Consider the following 19,602-nt stretch of genomic DNA (forward strand, 5'->3'; position numbering starts at 1 on the left):
TTTATATCACCATCTCTGGCATCCTGTTTCTACTACAGTACAGATAGAGTTTATACCAACATCTCTGGCATCCTGTTTCTACTACAGTACAGATAGAGGTTATACCTCTGGCATCCTGTTTCTACTACAGTACAGATAGAGTTTATATCACCATCTCTGGCATCCTGTTTCTACTACAGTACAGATAGAGGTTATACCACCATCTCTGGCATCCTGATTCTACTACAGTACAGATAGAGTTTATACCACCATCTCTGGCATCCTGTTTCTACTACAGTACAGATAGAGTTTATACCACCATCTCTGGCATCCTGTTTCTACTACAGTACAGATAGAGGTTATATCACCATCTCTGGCATCCTGTTTCTACTACAGTACAGATAGAGTTTATACCACCATCTCTGGCATCTTGTTTCTACTACAGTACAGATAGAGTTTATATCACCATCTCTGGCATCCTGTTTCTACTACAGTACAGATAGAGGTTATACCACCATCTCTGGCATCCTGTTTCTACTACAGTATAGATAGAGGTTATATCACCATCTCTGGCATCCTGTTTCTACTACAGTACAGATAGAGTTTATATCACCATCTCTGGCATCCTGTTACTACTACAGTACAGATAGAGGTTGTAACACCATCTCTGGCATCCTGTTTCTACTACAGTACAGATAGAGGTTATACCTCTGGCATCCTGTTTCTACTACAGTACAGATAGAGGTTATACCACCATCTCTGGCATCCTGTTTCTACTACAGTACAAATAGAGGTTATATCTCTGGCATCCTGTTCATACTACAGTACAGATAGAGGTTATACCACCATCTCTGGCATCCTGTTTCTACTACAGTACAGATAGAGGTTATACCACCATCTCTGGCATCCTGTTTCTACTACAGTACAGATAGAGTTTATACCACCATCTCTGGCATCCTGTTTCTACTACAGTACAGATAGAGTTTATATCACCATCTCTGGCATCCTGTTTCTACTACAGTACAGATAGATACTATACCACCATCTCTGGCATCCTGTTTCTACTACAGTACAGATAGAGGTTATACCACCATCTCTGGCATCCTGTTTCTACTACAGTACAGATAGAGGTTATATCACAATCTCTGGCATCCTGTTTCTACTACAGTACAGATAGAGGTTATATCACCATCTCTGGCATCCTGTTTCTACTACAGTACAGATAGAGGTTTTACCACCATCTCTGGCATCCTGTTTCTACTACAGTACAGATAGAGTTTATACCACCATCTCTGGCATCCTGTTTCTACTACAGTACAGATAGAGGTTATATCACCATCTCTGGCATCCTGTTTCTACTACAGTACAGATAGAGTTTATACCACCAGCTCTGGCATCCTGTTTCTACTACAGTACAGATAGAGGTTATACCACCATCTCTGGCATCCTGTTTCTACTACAGTACAGATAGAGGTTATACCACCACCTCTGGCATCCTGTTACTACTACAGTACAGATAGAGTTTATATCACCATCTCTGGCATCCTGTTTCTACTACAGTACAGCTAGAGGTTATACCACCACCTCTGGCATCCTGTTACTACTACAGTACAGATAGAGGTTATACCTCTGGCATCCTGTTTCTACTACAGTACAGATAGAGGTTATACCACCATCTCTGGCATCCTGTTTCTACTACAGTACAGATAGAGGTTATATCTCTGGCATCCTGTTCATACTACAGTACAGATAGAGGTTATACCACCATCTCTGGCATCCTGTTTCTACTACAGTACAGATAGAGGTTATACCACCATCTCTGGCATCCTGTTTCTACTACAGTACAGATAGAGGTTATATCACAATCTCTGGCATCCTGTTTCTACTACAGTACAGATAGAGGTTATATCACCATCTCTGGCATCCTGTTTCTACTACAGTACAGATAGAGGTTTTACCACCATCTCTGGCATCCTGTTTCTACTACAGTACAGATAGAGTTTATACCACCATCTCTGGCATCCTGTTTCTACTACAGTACAGATAGAGGTTATATCACCATCTCTGGCATCCTGTTTCTACTACAGTACAGATAGAGTTTATACCACCAGCTCTGGCATCCTGTTTCTACTACAGTACAGATAGAGGTTATACCACCATCTCTGGCATCCTGTTTCTACTACAGTACAGATAGAGGTTATACCACCACCTCTGGCATCCTGTTACTACTACAGTACAGATAGAGTTTATATCACCATCTCTGGCATCCTGTTTCTACTACAGTACAGCTAGAGGTTATACCACCACCTCTGGCATCCTGTTACTACTACAGTACAGATAGAGTTTATATCACCATCTCTGGCATCCTGTTTCTACTACAGTACAGATAGAGGTTATATCACCATCTCTGGCATCCTGTTTCTACTACAGTACAGATAGAGTTTATACCACCATCTCTGGCATCCTGTTACTACTACAGTACAGATAGAGGTTATATCACCATCTCTGGCATCCTGTTTCTACTACAGTACAGATAGAGGTTATATCACCAGCTCTGGCATCCTGTTTCTACTACAGTACAGATAGAGGTTATACCACCATCTCTGGCATCCTGTTTCTACTACAGTACAGATAGAGGTTATACCTCTGGCATCCTGTTCCTACTACAGTACAGATAGAGGTTATACCACCATCTCTGGCATCCTGTTTCTACTACAGTACAGATAGAGGTTATACCACCATCTCTGGCATCCTGTTTCTACTACAGTACAGATAGAGGTTATATCACCATCTCTGGCATCCTGTTTCTACTACAGTACAGATAGAGGTTATACCACCATCTCTGGCATCCTGTTTCTACTACAGTACAGATAGAGGTTATACCACCATCTCTGGCATCCTGTTTCTACTACAGTACAGATAGAGGTTATATCACCATCTCTGGCATCCTGTTACTACTACAGTACAGATAGAGGTTATACCTCTGGCATCCTGTTTCTACTACAGTACAGATAGAGGTTATATCACCATCTCTGGCATCCTGTTTCTACTACAGTACAGATAGAGGTTATATCACCATCTCTGGCATCCTGTTACTACTACAGTACAGATAGAGGTTATACCACCATCTCTGGCATCCTGTTTCTACTACAGTACAGATAGAGTTTATATCACCATCTCTGGCATCCTGTTTCTACTACAGTACAGATAGAGTTTATACCACCATCTCTGGCATCCTGTTTCTACTACAGTACAGATAGAGGTTATACCACCATCTCTGGCATCCTGTTTCTACTACAGTATAGATAGAGGTTATATCACCATCTCTGGCATCCTGTTTCTACTACAGTACAGATAGAGGTTATACCTCTGGCATCCTGTTTCTACTACAGTACAGATAGAGGTTATACCACCATCTCTGGCATCCTGTTTCTACTACAGTACAGATAGAGGTTATATCTCTGGCATCCTGTTCATACTACAGTACAGATAGATACTATACCACCATCTCTGGCATCCTGTTTCTACTACAGTACAGATAGATACTATACCACCATCTCTGGCATCCTGTTTCTACTACAGTACAGATAGAGGTTATAACACCATCTCTGGCATCCTGTTTCTACTACAGTACAGATAGAGGTTATACCTCTGGCATCCTGGTTCTACTACAGTACAGATAGAGGTTATACCACCATCTCTGGCATCCTGTTTCTACTACAGTACAGATAGAGGTTATACCACCATCTCTGGCATCCTGTTTCTACTACAGTACAGATAGAGGTTATATCACCATCTCTGGCATCCTGTTTCTACTACAGTACAGATAGAGTTTATACCACCATCTCTGGCATCCTGTTTCTACTACAGTACAGATAGAGGTTATATCACCATCTCTGGCATCCTGTTTCTACTACAGTACAGATAGAGGTTATACCACCATCTCTGGCATCCTGTTTCTACTACAGTACAGATAGAGGTTATACCTCTGGCATCCTGTTTCTACTACAGTACAGATAGAGGTTATACCACCATCTCTGGCATCCTGTTTCTACTACAGTACAGATAGAGGTTATATCTCTGGCATCCTGTTCATACTACAGTACAGATAGAGGTTATACCACCATCTCTGGCATCCTGTTTCTACTACAGTACAGATAGAGGTTATACCACCATCTCTGGCATCCTGTTTCTACTACAGTACAGATAGAGGTTATATCACAATCTCTGGCATCCTGTTTCTACTACAGTACAGATAGAGGTTATATCACCATCTCTGGCATCCTGTTTCTACTACAGTACAGATAGAGGTTTTACCACCATCTCTGGCATCCTGTTTCTACTACAGTACAGATAGAGGTTATACCACCATCTCTGGCATCCTGTTTCTACTACAGTACAGATGGAGTTTATATCACCATCTCTGGCATCCTGTTTCTACTACAGTACAGATAGAGTTTATACCACCATCTCTGGCATCCTGTTTCTACTAAAGTACAGATAGAGGTTATATCACCATCTCTGGCATCCTGTTTCTACTACAGTACAGATAGAGTTTATACCACCAGCTCTGGCATCCTGTTTCTACTACAGTACAGATAGAGGTTATACCACCATCTCTGGCATCCTGTTTCTACTACAGTACAGATAGAGGTTATACCACCACCTCTGGCATCCTGTTACTACTACAGTACAGATAGAGTTTATATCACCATCTCTGGCATCCTGTTTCTACTACAGTACAGCTAGAGGTTATACCACCACCTCTGGCATCCTGTTACTACTACAGTACAGATAGAGTTTATATCACCATCTCTGGCATCCTGTTTCTACTACAGTACAGATAGAGGTTATATCACCATCTCTGGCATCCTGTTTCTACTACAGTACAGATAGAGGTTATACCACCATCTCTGGCATCCTGTTTCTACTACAGTACAGATAAAGTTTATATCACCATCTCTGGCATCCTGTTTCTACTACAGTACAGATAGAGGTTATACCACCATCTCTGGCATCCTGTTTCTACTACAGTACAAATAGAGGTTATATCTCTGGCATCCTGTTTCTACTACAGTACAGATAGAGTTTATACCACCATCTCTGGCATCCTGTTTCTACTACAGTACAGATAGAGGTTATACCTCTGGCATCCTGTTTATACTACAGTACAGATAGAGGTTATATCACCATCTCTGGCATCCTGTTTCTACTACAGTACAGATAGAGGTTATACCACCATCTCTGGCATCCTGTTTCTACTACAGTACAGATAGAGGTTATACCTCTGGCATCCTGTTCCTACTACAGTACAGATAGAGGTTATACCACCATCTCTGGCATCCTGTTTCTACTACAGTACAGATAGAGGTTATATCTCTGGCATCCTGTTTCTACTACAGTACAGATAGAGGTTATATCACCATCTCTGGCATCCTGTTTCTACTACAGTACAGATAGAGGTTATACCACCATCTCTGGCATCCTGTTTCTACTACAGTACAGATAGAGGTTATATCACCATCTCTGGCATCCTGTTTCTACTACAGTACAGATAGAGGTTATACCACCATCTCTGGCATCCTGTTTCTACTACAGTACAGATAGAGGTTATACCACCACCTCTGGCATCCTGTTTCTACTACAGTACAGATAGAGGTTATACCACCATCTCTGGCATCCTGTTTCTACTACAGTACAGATAGAGTTTATACCACCATCTCTGGCATCCTGTTTCTACTACAGTACAGATAGAGGTTATACCACCATCTCTGGCATCCTGTTTCTACTACAGTACAGATAGAGGTTATATCACCATCTCTGGCATCCTGTTTCTACTACAGTACAGATAGAGATTATAACACCATCGCTGGCATTCTGTACTAACTGTAGCAATAACAATACTCACATAGGCCTTTTACAGAGTTATCTTATGTCCCACACCTGGGAATTTTTATTTATTTATTTTTATTTCACCTTTATTTAACCAGGTAGGCAAGTTGAGAACAAGTTCTCATTTACAACTGTGACATGGCCAAGATAAAGCAAAGCAGTGCCACACAAACAACAACACAGAGTTACACATGGAGTAAACAAGCGTACAGTCAATAACACAATAGAAAAAAAAGTCTATATACAGTGAAGAGGAATATAAGTGAAGTTTCATTCCAAAACTCTTTCACAATTTCTCAATTTGAAGACATTGGTCAATTAGCTTTTACTGTTTAAAAAAATATATATAAAAAAGATTGGTGTGTTTGTTCACAACCTAATCATGGCATGCGGTTGTTCAATGACAGACGTGTATTTGTTTAAAAATCGATCACTTGATGGTTTCATTTCAGAGAGACAAATAATTCATGTTTTTCTTCAAAATGCTGCATGTCGGGCCTCACTCACAGAGAAATAAGGTGTACTGCTGTAACCAAAAAACTACATTTGAATAAAGAACACCACAAATAATACATTTGTGACATTAATATTTAAAATATATATAAAATAATTCTATACAGAAATACGAGATTTGTATTTAAAATATTTTAAAATTTCACATTTTTGTTGTCATTTAGCAGACGCTCTCATCCAGAGTGACTTAGAGTATATGTACTCCTCTTAAGATCGCTAAGTGAGATATCAGTCAAATATACTGTACTCCTCTAAAGATCGCTAAGTGAGATATCAGTCAAATATACTGTACTCCTCTTAAGATCGCTAAGTGAGATATCAGTCAAATATACTGTACTCCTCTAAAGATCGCTAAGTGAGATATCAGTCAAATACACTGTATTCCTCTTAAGATCGCTAAGTGAGATATCAGTCAAATACACTGTATTCCTCTTAAGGTCGCTAAGTGAGATATCAGTCAAATAAACTATTCCTCTTAAGGTCGCTAAGTGAGATATCAGTCAAATAAACTGTATTCCTCTTAAGGTCGCTAAGTGAGATATCAGTCAAATAAACTGTAACGTGATGCTAACATTCCATTCCAGCTAAACAATGGATATGTAGCGTTTTTTTGCAAGTAAAACAAATTTTCATCCACATCTAAAATCTATGAATAAAACATGTGAGAGCAGTAATATTTTACACACACATGAAAGTACCCCGTACGCAATCATATCTGATGAAAAAAACACAACTGTTAAAAATAGGTGGGACGTAGCGTTTTAGGAAATAAATTAATATAGTATAAGTAGCCTACCATCTATACACAGCGTGTATATATACATACTGATGGTGTTAACATTCCCCTGAAAGAGAACTCAATGTCATTTGTCCATTTAACACTACTAGTCCTTCTCTCTTTCACACCGCATGTCTCTGTCACATGACCCGCCCCTCGCTAGCTTGGTGTGACTAGAACTTATGACTTGCCCCTCACTAGCTAAGTATGACGCGAATATGTAACCGTGCCCCCTCGCTAGCTTGGTGTGACTAGAACTTATGACTTGCCCCTCACTAGCTAAGTATGACGCGAATATGTAACCGTGCCCCCTCGCTAGTTTGGTGTGAGAGACAGAGCAAGGATTTAGCCACACAAAAAAAAGTTTCCATGAAGTGATGGGGGATTATTTTCTGTGAGAACACTACGAAGGCGGATCACGCCTCCTCCAACACCCATTCTGTGAGTGTTAAATCTAGCACTTCGCCTTCACCAAGTGTCAAATCAGCCCTGAGTTAGAAGGAGAGATAGAGGAAGGATTCTGACTGGGGGGGGTTGAGATTAAAGGGCAAATATTTTGGGGTAAAATACTGGACAAATGTGCCTCCTCGTGTGTGTGTGTGTGTGTGTGTGTGTGTGTGTGTGTGTGTGTGTGTGTGTGTGTGTGTGTGTGTGTGTGTGTGTGTGAAATTGCGAGAAATGTTAATCTATACTAACATACGCTAAAGTTTAATGATTTATTGGGTATTTATAAATTTTCATTGTTTTTCATTGTTTTAACATGGAAAAGGCAATCCACAATGGAGTATAAACCAGACAGACTTGTGTTGCAGGCTAATATAATGAGCAGATTGTGTCTCTCCAAGTCCTTAGACTACCTCGACTAATGGGACGAGATCCTCTGTTGGCTTCCTCAAATAATGTGATGAGATCCTCTGTTGGCTTCCTCGACTAGTGGGATGAGAACCTCTGTTGGCTTCCTCGACTAATGGGACGAGATCCTCTGTTGGCTTCCTCGACTAATGGGACGAGATCCTCTGTTGGCTTCCTCAACTAGTGGGACGAGATCCTCTGTTGGCTTCCTCGACTAGTGGGATGAGAACCTCTGTTGGCTTCCTTGACTAATGGGACGAGATCCTCTGTTGGCTTCCTCAGCTAGTGGGACGAGATCCTCTGTTGGCTTCCTCGACTAGTGGGATGAGATCCTCTGTTGGCTTCCTCGACTAATGGGATGAGATCCTCTGTTGGCTTCCTCGACTAGTGGGATGAGATCCTCTGTTGGCTTCCTCGACTAATGGGATGAGATCCTCTGTTGGCTTCCTCGTCAAGTTGGATGAGATCCTCTGTTGGCTTCCTCGACTAGTGGGACGAGATCCTCTGTTGGCTTCCTCGACTAGTGGGACGAGATCCTCTGTTGGCTTCCTCAACTAGTGGGACGAGATCCTCTGTTGGCTTCCTCGACTAGTGGGATGAGAACCTCTGTTGGCTTCCTTGACTAATGGGACGAGATCCTCTGTTGGCTTCCTCAGCTAGTGGGACGAGATCCTCTGTTGGCTTCCTCGTCAAGTTGGATGAGATCCTCTGTTGGCTTCCTCGACTAGTGGGATGAGATCCTCTGTTGGCGTCCTCGACTAATGGGATGAGATCCTCTGTTGGCTTCCTCGACTAGTGGGATGAGATCCTCTGTTGGCTTCCTCGACTAATGGGATGAGATCCTCTGTTGGCTTCCTCGTCAAGTTGGATGAGATCCTCTGTTCGCTTCCTCGACTAGTGGGATGAGATCCTCTGTTGGCTTCCTCGACTAATGGGACGAGAACCTCTGTTGGCTTCCTCGACTAATGGGACGAAAACCTCTGTTGGCTTCCTCGACTAATGGGATGAGATCCTCTGTTGGCTTCCTCGTCAAGTGGGATGAGATCCTCTGAATCTGTTGTTCTATGTATTGAACCTGTTAGTCAATGTGTTTGTATGGGCTAACATCAGTAAGTCCCAAAAACATGTATTCATTAAATCAATTTGTTATATTTTTTTGATACTTCAAGAAGTCTTAAAATTCCAAATCAAATATGAAAAAAATGATCCTTGGTTTGACCTTCTTAAAACAATTCCATATGCTGTAGCTTAGTGAGAACTCCTCCCGGCTTAGACAGGGCTTAGACTCTTATGGGTTTTAAACTATCAAACCGTTAAGTAAATCAATAGAGGGTAGAGAGGGATGTATTGCCCTTAACATCTCTCTCTCTCATTAGCTAAACACACAACACCGCTCATTGTCTCAATCAGGGAATCAGGGAATCAGGAGCAAACATGAAATAATGCTGGAAAGCAAACGGACGAGCGATAGCTCTTTCCTTCCTCCCTCCCTCCCTCCCTCCCTCCCTCCCTCCCACACACACACACACACACACACACACACACACACACACACACACACACACACACACACACACACACACACACACACACACACACACACACACACACACACACTACACACACACACACACACACACACACACACACACACACACACACACACACTACACACACGCACAGCCTTGAGGTCCAGAAACACGGGCATGAATCAAATCCCCAGATGGGATAAATCCTTCAAATGGAAAAATCCACTTCAAAGTGTTATTTGATCAATCCCCAGCTCCTGTTCCTGCCGGGTGGGTCTGGTGGGTCGGCAGCACAGCGCCGGGTAGCATAGTGAGTGTAGTGAGTAGCTAGAGAAGCCCCTCAGGTACTCCTTTCAGGGTCAATATACTGATAAAACCCAGCTAATGATGTCTTCAAAGAGCAGCAGGGTTTAGGGAGACTGACCACAGGAGAATCAACTTTCTATTTTGTGTGTATATTATAATATTGATATTATTTTTTTATTTTTTATTAATTTTGCACCCCCCCGCCGCACCTTAGTTAATTCCCACTTTCCCTGTTTTTAATGTATTATTCCACCAATTGATCTCTGTTGGTGTGTGTGTGTGTCTTTGTGTGTGTGTGTGTGTGTGTGTGTGTGCAGGCAGGCAGGGAGTCCTCCTAAGCTTCCTACATGACCAAGTGGACTAGAGGATGAGAGAGAGAGAGAGAGAGAGAGAGAGAGAGAGAGAGAGAGAGAGAGAGAGAGAGAGAGAGAGAGAGAGAGAGAGAACAAGAGAGAGAGAGAGAGAGAACGAGAGAGAGAGAGAGAGAGAGAGAGAGAGCGAGAGAGAGAGAGAAAGAGAGAGAGTTACAGAGACAGAGAGAGAGAGAGAGAGATACAGAGAGAGAGAGATACAGATAGATCAGACATCAACAAGAGAAACACTACTAGTGATCGTACATAAAGACAGAAGCACTAAAGCATATAATTTCCCTGATCAAATGAGATTTTCTTAAAAAAAAAAAAAATCACATAGAAAGTGAGTTATAGATCTGTCATTCTCATTGAAAGCCAGTCTAAGAAGTGGCACATCTGTTCTATGCTTTTCGTTCTTAAGTTTAATTTTTGCGTGTTTTCATTTCGGATTTGTACACAAGCTTCAACAGCTGAAAACGCCTTATTTCTGGTTATTGAAAAGATATTTCACAAAGATTTGGACAGTACAATGATTATCTACTCTATGTATTACTTGTTTTGTCACATAAACTGAAATTAGGCTAACTATTAGAATTTTAGCAACCAGGAAATGGCAGAGCAACCAGGAAATTGCACCTTTAAAAATAACGAACTGTCTATTTAGTGCACTGTTCCTGGACCCATAGAGGGGTCTCCATCCCTGTTCCTGGACCCATGGAGGAGGCAGGGGTCTCCATCCCTGTTCCTGGACCCATAGAGGAGGCAGGGGTCTCCATCCCTGTTCCTGGACCCATAGAGGAGGCAGTGGTCTCCAACCCTGTTCCTGGACCCATAGAGGAGGCAGGGGTCTCCATCTCTGTTCCTGGACCCATAGAGGGGTCTCCATCTCTGTTCCTGGACCCATAGAGGGGTCTCCATCCCTGTTCCTGGACCCATAGAGGAGGCAGGGGTCTCCATCCCTGTTCCTGGACCCATAGAGGAGGCAGGGGTCTCCATCCCTGTTCCTGGACCCATAGAGGGGTCTCCATCCCTGTTCCTGGACCCATGGAGGAGGCAGGGGTCTCCATCCCTGTTCCTGGACCCATAGAGGAGGCAGGGGTCTCCATCCCTGTTCCTGGACCCATAGAGGAGGCAGGGGTCTCCATCACTGTTCCTGGACCCATAGAAGAGGCAGGGGTCTCCATCCCTGTTCCTGGATACATAGAGGAGGCAGGGGTCTCCATCCCTGTTCCTGGACCCATAGAGGGCTCTCCATCCCTGTTCCTGGACCCATAGAGGGGTCTCCATCCCTGTTCCTGGACCCATAGAGGAGACAGGGGTCTCCATCCCTGTTCCTGGACCCATAGAGGAGGCAGGGGTCTCCATCCCTGTTCCTGGACCCATAGAGGGGGCAGGGCTCTCCAAAATCTACAGGAGGGTGTCTCTCCAGGAACATGGTTGGAGTTAAAACCTACAGTAGGGTAGCTCTCCAGGAACAAGGTTGGAGTTAAAACCTACAGGAGGGTATCTCTCCAGGAACAAGGTTGGAGTAAAAACCTACAGGAGGGTATCTCCAGGAACAGGGTTGGAGTTAAAACCTACAGGAGGGTCTCTCTCCAGGAACAAGGTTGGAGTTAAAACCTACAGGAAGGTAGCTCTCCAGGAACATAGTTGGAGTTAAACCTACAGGAGGGTGTCTCCGGGAACAAGGTTGGAGTTAAAACCTACAGGAAGGTAGCTCTCCAGGAACATAGTTGGAGTTAAACCTACAGGAGGGTAACTCTCCAGGAACATAGTTGGAGTTAAACCTACAGGAGGGAATCTCTCCAGGAACATAGTTGGAGTTAAAACCTACAGGAGGGTCTCTCTCCAGGAACAGGGTTGGAGTTAAAACCTACAGGAGGGTCTCTCTCCAGGAACAAGGTTGGAGTTAAAACCTACAGGAAGGTAGCTCTCCAGGAACAGGGTTGGAGTTAAAACCTACAGGAGGATATCTCTCCAGGAACAGGGTTGGAGTTAAAACCTACAGGAGGGTCTCTCTCCAGGAACAGGGTTGGAGTTAAACCTACAGGAGGGTGCAGAGTGTGCAACAGAGTGTCAACTTTAAAATGTCCTCCTATATTCACACAGAGTCTTCATACACTATACAACATGCGTACCAAATTGCACCCTATTCCCTATACGTCTCACTACCTTTGGCCAGAGGCCTATGGACCCTGTGCAGAGAGTAGGGGTGTACTTTTAGCCGTAGCCTCTAATGCTAATGCGTCAGACAGATGTGGGCTGAGTTATCGGATGGCATTTTACAGCTGCTTCACTCTGAACAAACAGAGATCCAGAGATCTAACTCAGTGTGAGAAACACCATCAGCAGGCTTCGAGCAGGGACGGGGCGGCGTTCTCTCTGACAGACAGTATGACACCAGGGTTAATGAGAGCCCCTCCCCCCGCCAACCCTTCATCTCATCACATCCTACTGAGACAATTGATGTCTTCCAAGAGGAGTCAAGAACTACACAGACAGGAGGACAGACAGTACAGAGGTTCAGGAAGGAGGACAGACAGTACAGAGGTTCAGGAAGGAGGACCGACATTACAGAGGTTCAGGAAGGAGGACAGACAGCATAGAGGATCAGGAAGGAGGACAGACAGTACAGAGGTTCAGGGAGGAGGACAGACATTACAGAGGTTCAGGAAGGAGGACAGACAGTACAGAGGTTCAGGAAGGAGGACAGACAGTGTAGAGGTTCAGGAAGGAGGACAGACAGTACAGAGGTTCAGGAAGAGGACAGACAGCATAGAGGTTCAGGAAGGAGGACAGACAGTACAGAGGTTCAGGAAGGAGGACAGACAGTACAGAGGTTCAGGAAGGAGGACAGACAGTGTAGAGGTTCAGGAAGGAGGACAGACAGTACAGAGGTTCAGGGAGGAGGACAGACAGTACAGAGGTTCAGGGAGGAGGACAGACAGTACAGAGGTTCAGGGAGGAGGACAGACATTACAGAGGTTCAGGAAGGAGGACAGACATTACAGAGGTTCAGGAAGGAGGACAGACATTACAGAGGTTCAGGAAGGAGGACAGACAGTGTAGAGGTTCAGGAAGGAGGACAGACAGCATAGAGGATCAGGAAGGAGGACAGACAGTACAGAGGTTCAGGAAGGAGGACAGACAGCATAGAGGATCAGGAAGGAGGACAGACAGTACAGAGGTTCAGGAAGGAGGACAGACAGTGTAGAGGTTCAGGGAGGAGGACAGACAGCACAGAGGTTCAGGTAGGAGGACAGACAGCATAGAGGATCAGGAAGGAGGACAGACAGTACAGAGGTTCAGGAAGGAGGACAGACAGTACAGAGGTTCAGGAAGGAGGACAGACAGTGTAGAGGTTCAGGAAGGAGGACAGACAGTACAGAGGTTCAGGTAGGAGGACAGACAGTACAGAGGTTCAGGTAGGAGGACAGACAGTACAGAGGTTCAGGTAGGAGGACAGACAGTACAGAGGTTCAGGTAGGAGGACAGACAGTACAGAGGTTCAGGAAGGAGGACAGACAGTACAGAGGTTCAGGGAGGAGGACAGACAGTACAGAGGTTCAGGAAGGAGGACAGACATTACAGAGGTTCCAAAACTGAGACGTTTTCTTTCAGTGGAAGTTTGAGTTTTCCGCTCTTATCTCCCTCTGCTGAGCTGTTTGTTTATGTTTACGGCAGAACTTGTTATTGTTGTTGTTCGCTGCTGCTGTTGTTTTCTCAAAATGCATTTGCATATTTCCCAAGGTGCACAGGGATCCAGACAAAGGAGCACGGAGGATGTTGAAAGGATATTGATGCAGATGACATTGGAGGAGAGGAGAGGAGGAGAGGGGAGGGGGTTGAGGAGAAGGGACACGTCTGGTGGGATTCGATAGGAGCGAGGGATGAGAGGAGAAGGGACACGTCTGGTGGGATTCTATAGGAGCGAGGGAGGAGAGGAGAAGGGACACGTCTGGTGGGATTCTATAGGAGCGAGGGAGGAGAGGAGAAGGGACACGTCTGGTGGGATTTGATAGGAGCGAGGGATGAGAGGAGAAGGGACACGTCTGGTGGGATTCGATAGGAGCGAGGGAGGAGAGGAGAAGGGAAACGTCTGGTGGGATTCTATAGGAGCGAGGGATGAGAGGAGAAGGGACACGTCTGGTGGGATTTGATAGGAGCGAGGGATGAGAGGAGAAGGGACACGTCTGGTGGGATTCTATAGGAGCGAGGGAGGAGAGGAGAAGGGACACGTCTGGTGGGATTTGATAGGAGCGAGGGATGAGAGGAGAAGGGACACGTCTGGTGGGATTCGATAGGAAAGAGGGATGAGAGGAGAAGGGACACGTCTGGTGGGATTCTATAGGAGCGAGGGAGGAGAGGAGAAGGGACACGTCTGGTGGGATTTGATAGGAGCGAGGGATGAGAGGAGAAGGGACACGTCTGGTGGGATTCGATAGGAGCGAGGGAGGAGAGGAGAAGGGAAACGTCTGGTGGGATTCTATAGGAGCGAGGGAGGAGAGGAGAAGGGAAACGTCTGGTGGGATTCGATAGGAGCGAGGGAGGAGAGGAGAAGGAAAACGTCTGGTGGGATTCGATAGGAGCGAGGGATGAGAGGAGAAGGGAAACGTCTGGTGGGATTCGAGTGGGTGGGTGCGTGGGTGGGTGAGTGGGTGGGTGGGTGGGTGGGTGAGTGGGTGGGTGCGTGGGTGGGTGGGTGGGTGAGTGGGTGGGTGAGTGGGTGAGTGGGTGGGTGCGTGGGTGGGTGAGTGGGTGGGTGGGTGGGTGGGTGAGTGGGTGAGTGGGTGGGTGGGTGAGTGGGTGGGTAAGTGGGTGAGTGGGTGGGTGCGTGGGTGGGTGAGTGGGTGAGTGGGTGGGTGGGAGGGTGGGTGGGTTGGTGGGTGGGTGGGTGGGTGGGTGGGTGAGTGGGTGGGTTGGTGGGTGAGTGGGTGGGTGAGTGGGTGAGTGGGTGGGTGAGTGGGTGGGTGAGTGGGTGGGTGAGTGAGTGGGTGAGTGGGTGGGTGGGTGAGTGGGTGAGTGGGTGGGTGGGTGGGTGAGTGGGTGAGTGGGTGGGTGAGTGGGTGGGTGGGTGAGTGGGTGAGTGGGTGGGTGGGTGGGTGAGTGGGTGAGTGGGTGGGTGGGTGAGTGGGTGAGTGGGTGGGTGAGTGGGTGGGTGAGTGGGTGTGTGAGTGGGTGGGTGGGTGGGTGGGTGGGTGGGTGAGTGGGTGGGTGCGTGGGTGGGTGGGTGGGTGAGTGGGTGGGTGAGTGGGTGAGTGGGTGGGTGGGTGGGTGGGTGGGTGGGTGGGTGGGTGGGTGAGTGGGTGAGTGGGTGGGTGGGTGGGTGAGTGGGTGTGTGAGTGGGTGGGTGGGTGTAAAAGAGGGGAGGGGATGACAAACATTTCACACGGCACAGAGAACCTCAGGACGTCTCCATAAGGGACTTCCTGTCCTTTCATGTTCTGAGGTCGTATGTATTACAGTACCATCTAGTACCTTACAGTAGTACCGTTTAGTAAGACTCTCAATGGCGTCCGCGCCAAGCAAGCTTCATCAAACAAACTAGTGGTCGTATCGGCCCTTTGGACTTAAACTGCTGAAAGAGAAAACAAAAGATGGTGTACAAAAGGTGAACAAAATAAAGGTGAACTCACGTATTTCCCAGGGGGCCGTGCGTTCAAGAGCTGCAATGTGGAAGGTTTGTTTCCACAGCTCCAATTAAGAACTAGAATCCCAATTAGCTAAACCACACACACTCCTATGGAAGCCCCACGGGGCCAAAACTAGCTACAGAGAGTCAGGGTGAGCTCGCTCGGTTCTGACATAACACACACTATAGAAAACAAAAAATACATTGTCTTAAATAAATCGGACTATAAGGTTAAATGCCTGTGTACGCTATGTTCCTTGTCTATTTATAAAAGTAAAACTACAGCTAGTTAGTACTTGAAACCAATGAAACATACACTAAGTTTTACTGTCCAATGGGGTTTGTCCGTTTGCCTCACTAAACCAATAGGAGATAGGTTTCTGCCCTATGGACCATTGTGGCTCAGACAAGACTCACTAATGGGATCAAAACTCCATTGTCCTCTAATTAAATAACACTATTAGGTTGACGATGCCTTCAGAAACTTTTGGATCATTTCAGACAGTAGTTTTTTTAAAGTGTTGTTCACAAGCCAAAAAGTATTCCTGTGTTTTGGGTGTTACATCATTGATTCCGTGTGTTACGTCATTGATTCCGTGTGTTACGTCATTGATTCCGTGTGTTACGTCATTGATTCTGTGTGTTACGTCATTGATTCTGTGTGTTACGTCATTGATTCTGTGTGTTACGTCATTGATTCGTGTGTTACGTCATTGATTCCGTGTGTTACGTCATTGATTCCGTGTGTTACGTCATTGATTCGTGTGTTACGTCATTGATTCGTGTGTTACGTCATTGATTCCGTGTGTTACGTCATTGATTCCGTGTGTTACGTCATTGATTCCGTGTGATGTGCTACGCATTTTGCAACTTGTACGAAATGATAACAACTTAGAAATTTGCCTGAAATGTTACTAATACAATTTCTGCTCTATGTTATGAATAATTATGCTTTAAGATCCCAGAGTTAATGTTTTAGTTAAATGTCCTGTCTGTGTATTGTACAGTCCAGTATGTTAAATGTCCTGTCTGTGTATTGTACAGTCCAGTATGTTAAATGTCCTGTCTGTGTATTGTACAGTCCAGTATGTTAAATGTCCTGTCTGTGTATTGTACAGTCCAGTATGTTAAATGTCCTGTCTGTGTATTGTACAGTCCAGTATGTTAAATGTCCTGTCTGTGTATTGTACAGTCCAGTATGTTAAATGTCCTGTCTGTGTATTGTACAGTCCAGTATGTATCTATTATCACTGTTCTTAGCATTCGCCTTCAGTACTTCACCGCTAATGTGATTAGCCTCTACGGGATCGGTGTGACCTATACCAGGACTGTTGATCTAACATGCTTTAATGTGATTAGCCTCTACGGGATCGGTGTGACCTATACCAGGACTGTTGATCTAACATGCTCTAATGTGATTAACCTCTACAGGATCGGTGTGACCTATACCAGGACTGTTGATCTAACATGCTCTAATGTGATTAGCCTCTACGGGATCGGTGTGACCTATAGCAGGACTGTTGATCTAACATGCTCTAATGTGATTAGCCTCTACGGGATCGGTGTGACCTATACCAGGACTGTTGATCTAACATGATCTAATGTGATTAACCTCTACGGGATCGGTGTGACCTATAGCAGGACTGTTGATCTAACATGCTCTAATGTGATTAACCTCTACGGGATCGGTGTGACCTATACCAGGACTGTTGATCTAACATGCTCTAATGTGATTAGCCTCTACGGGATCGGTGTGACCTATAGCAGGACTGTTGATCTAACATGCTCTAATGTGATTAACCTCTACGGGATCGGTGTGACCTATAGCAGGACTGTTGATCTAACATGCTCTAATGTGATTAGCCTCTACGGGATCGGTGTGACCTATAGCAGGACTGTTGATCTAACATGCTCTAATGTGATTAGCCTCTACGGGATCGGTGTGACCTATAGCAGGACTGTTGATCTAACATGCTCTAATGTGATTAGCCTCTACGGGATCGGTGTGACCTATACCAGGACTGTTGATCTAACATGCTCTAATGTGATTAGACTCTACGGGATCGGTGTGACCTATACCAGGACTGTTGATCTAACATGCTCTAATGTGATTAACCTCTACGGGATCGTTGTGACCTATAGCAGGACTGTTGATCTAACATGCTCTAATGTGATTAGCCTCTACGGGATCGGTGTGACCTATAGCAGGACTGTTGATCTAACATGCTCTAATGTGATTAGCCTCTACGGGATCGGTGTGACCTATACCAGGACTGTTGATCTAACATGATCTAATGTGATTAGACTCTACGGGATCGGTGTGACCTATACCAGGACTGTTGATCTGTTGATCTGTGAAAGAATACCCTGCTATTGTTTGAGGAGAGCAACAACAAAACACTTTAATCACAGCAACTGGTTTGATACATTCAGATCTGAAGGTAAATAATGTACCTACATTCAGTCATCTGGCTCTGATTTGTCATCCTGAGGGTCACAGAGATAAAATGTAGCATAATTGTGTTTGATAAAACCTATTTGTATATTCAAATGTAGGAACTGGGGTCTACAGTTTGTCCCCCACTGCTTTCTCTGGCTCCACCCCCTCCCCCGCCAGGACATCTAGATGTGTGAAAGTTAAAGCCAATAATGATTCATCATGTATGACATTCCTGGTAGCGTGTAAACAATTATTTTTTTATTACCATGTCATTTTTGTATGTTCTCTATAGTTGTGTACTTGAAAATGTATACATTTACCAATTCGGGCACATTTGGGCAAACTCCTGGAAGACTTGATACCCAAATATTGTCCACTATTGCAACGCTTCGCTGGATCAATCAGAAACGTTGTACACACACTGCTGCCATCTAGTGGCCAGAATCTGAATTGCGACTAAACTGCAATATTATATTATGGCTTTTCTCTTGCATTTCAAAGATGATGGGGGACAAAAATACAGAAAACAAATGTTTTTTCATTGTATTATCTTTTACCAGATCTAATGTGTTATATTCTTCTACATTAATTTCACATTTCCACAAAACTCAAACTGTTTCTGTTCAAATGGTACCAAGAATGTGCAGATCCTTGCTTTAGGTCCTGAGCTACAGGCAGTTAGATTTGGATAAGTTATTTCAGGCGAAAATTGAAAAAAAGGGTCGGAGCCTGAAGAGATTCCCTAAACCCTAAACAGTGCACTACATTTGACCAGGGTAGAGTCTAAACAGTGTAATATATATGGAATAGGGTGGCATTTAGACCTTAACCCCAGACATCTGTTCAGGTCATCATATTAATAATGGCCTAATACTCAGTCAGGAGCAGGGCTAGATGCCCCCATATCAATCAACTGGGATTAAACACACTCCTCTTCCCACAACAGACTGGCTGGCAGATCAGTGTCATGGGGATGGAGATGGTACATGCTATAGTACAGAGGGAGATGGTACATGTTATAGTATAGAGAGAGATGGTACATGTTATAGTATAGAGGGAGATGGTACATGTTATAGTATAGAGGGAGATGGTACATGTTATAGTATAGAGGGAGATGGTACATGTTATAGTATAGAGGGAGATGGTACATGTTATAGCATGGAGGGAGATGGTACATGTTATAGCATAGAGGGAGATGGTACATGTTATAGTATGGAGGGAGATGGTACATGTTATAGTATGGAGGGAGATGGTACATGTTATAGTATAGAGGGAGATGGTACATGTTATAGTATAGAGGGAGATGGTACATGTTATAGTATAGAGGG

Source organism: Salvelinus fontinalis, chromosome 41, assembly GCF_029448725.1.
Source record: "Salvelinus fontinalis isolate EN_2023a chromosome 41, ASM2944872v1, whole genome shotgun sequence".
Lineage (NCBI taxonomy): Eukaryota > Metazoa > Chordata > Actinopteri > Salmoniformes > Salmonidae > Salvelinus > Salvelinus fontinalis.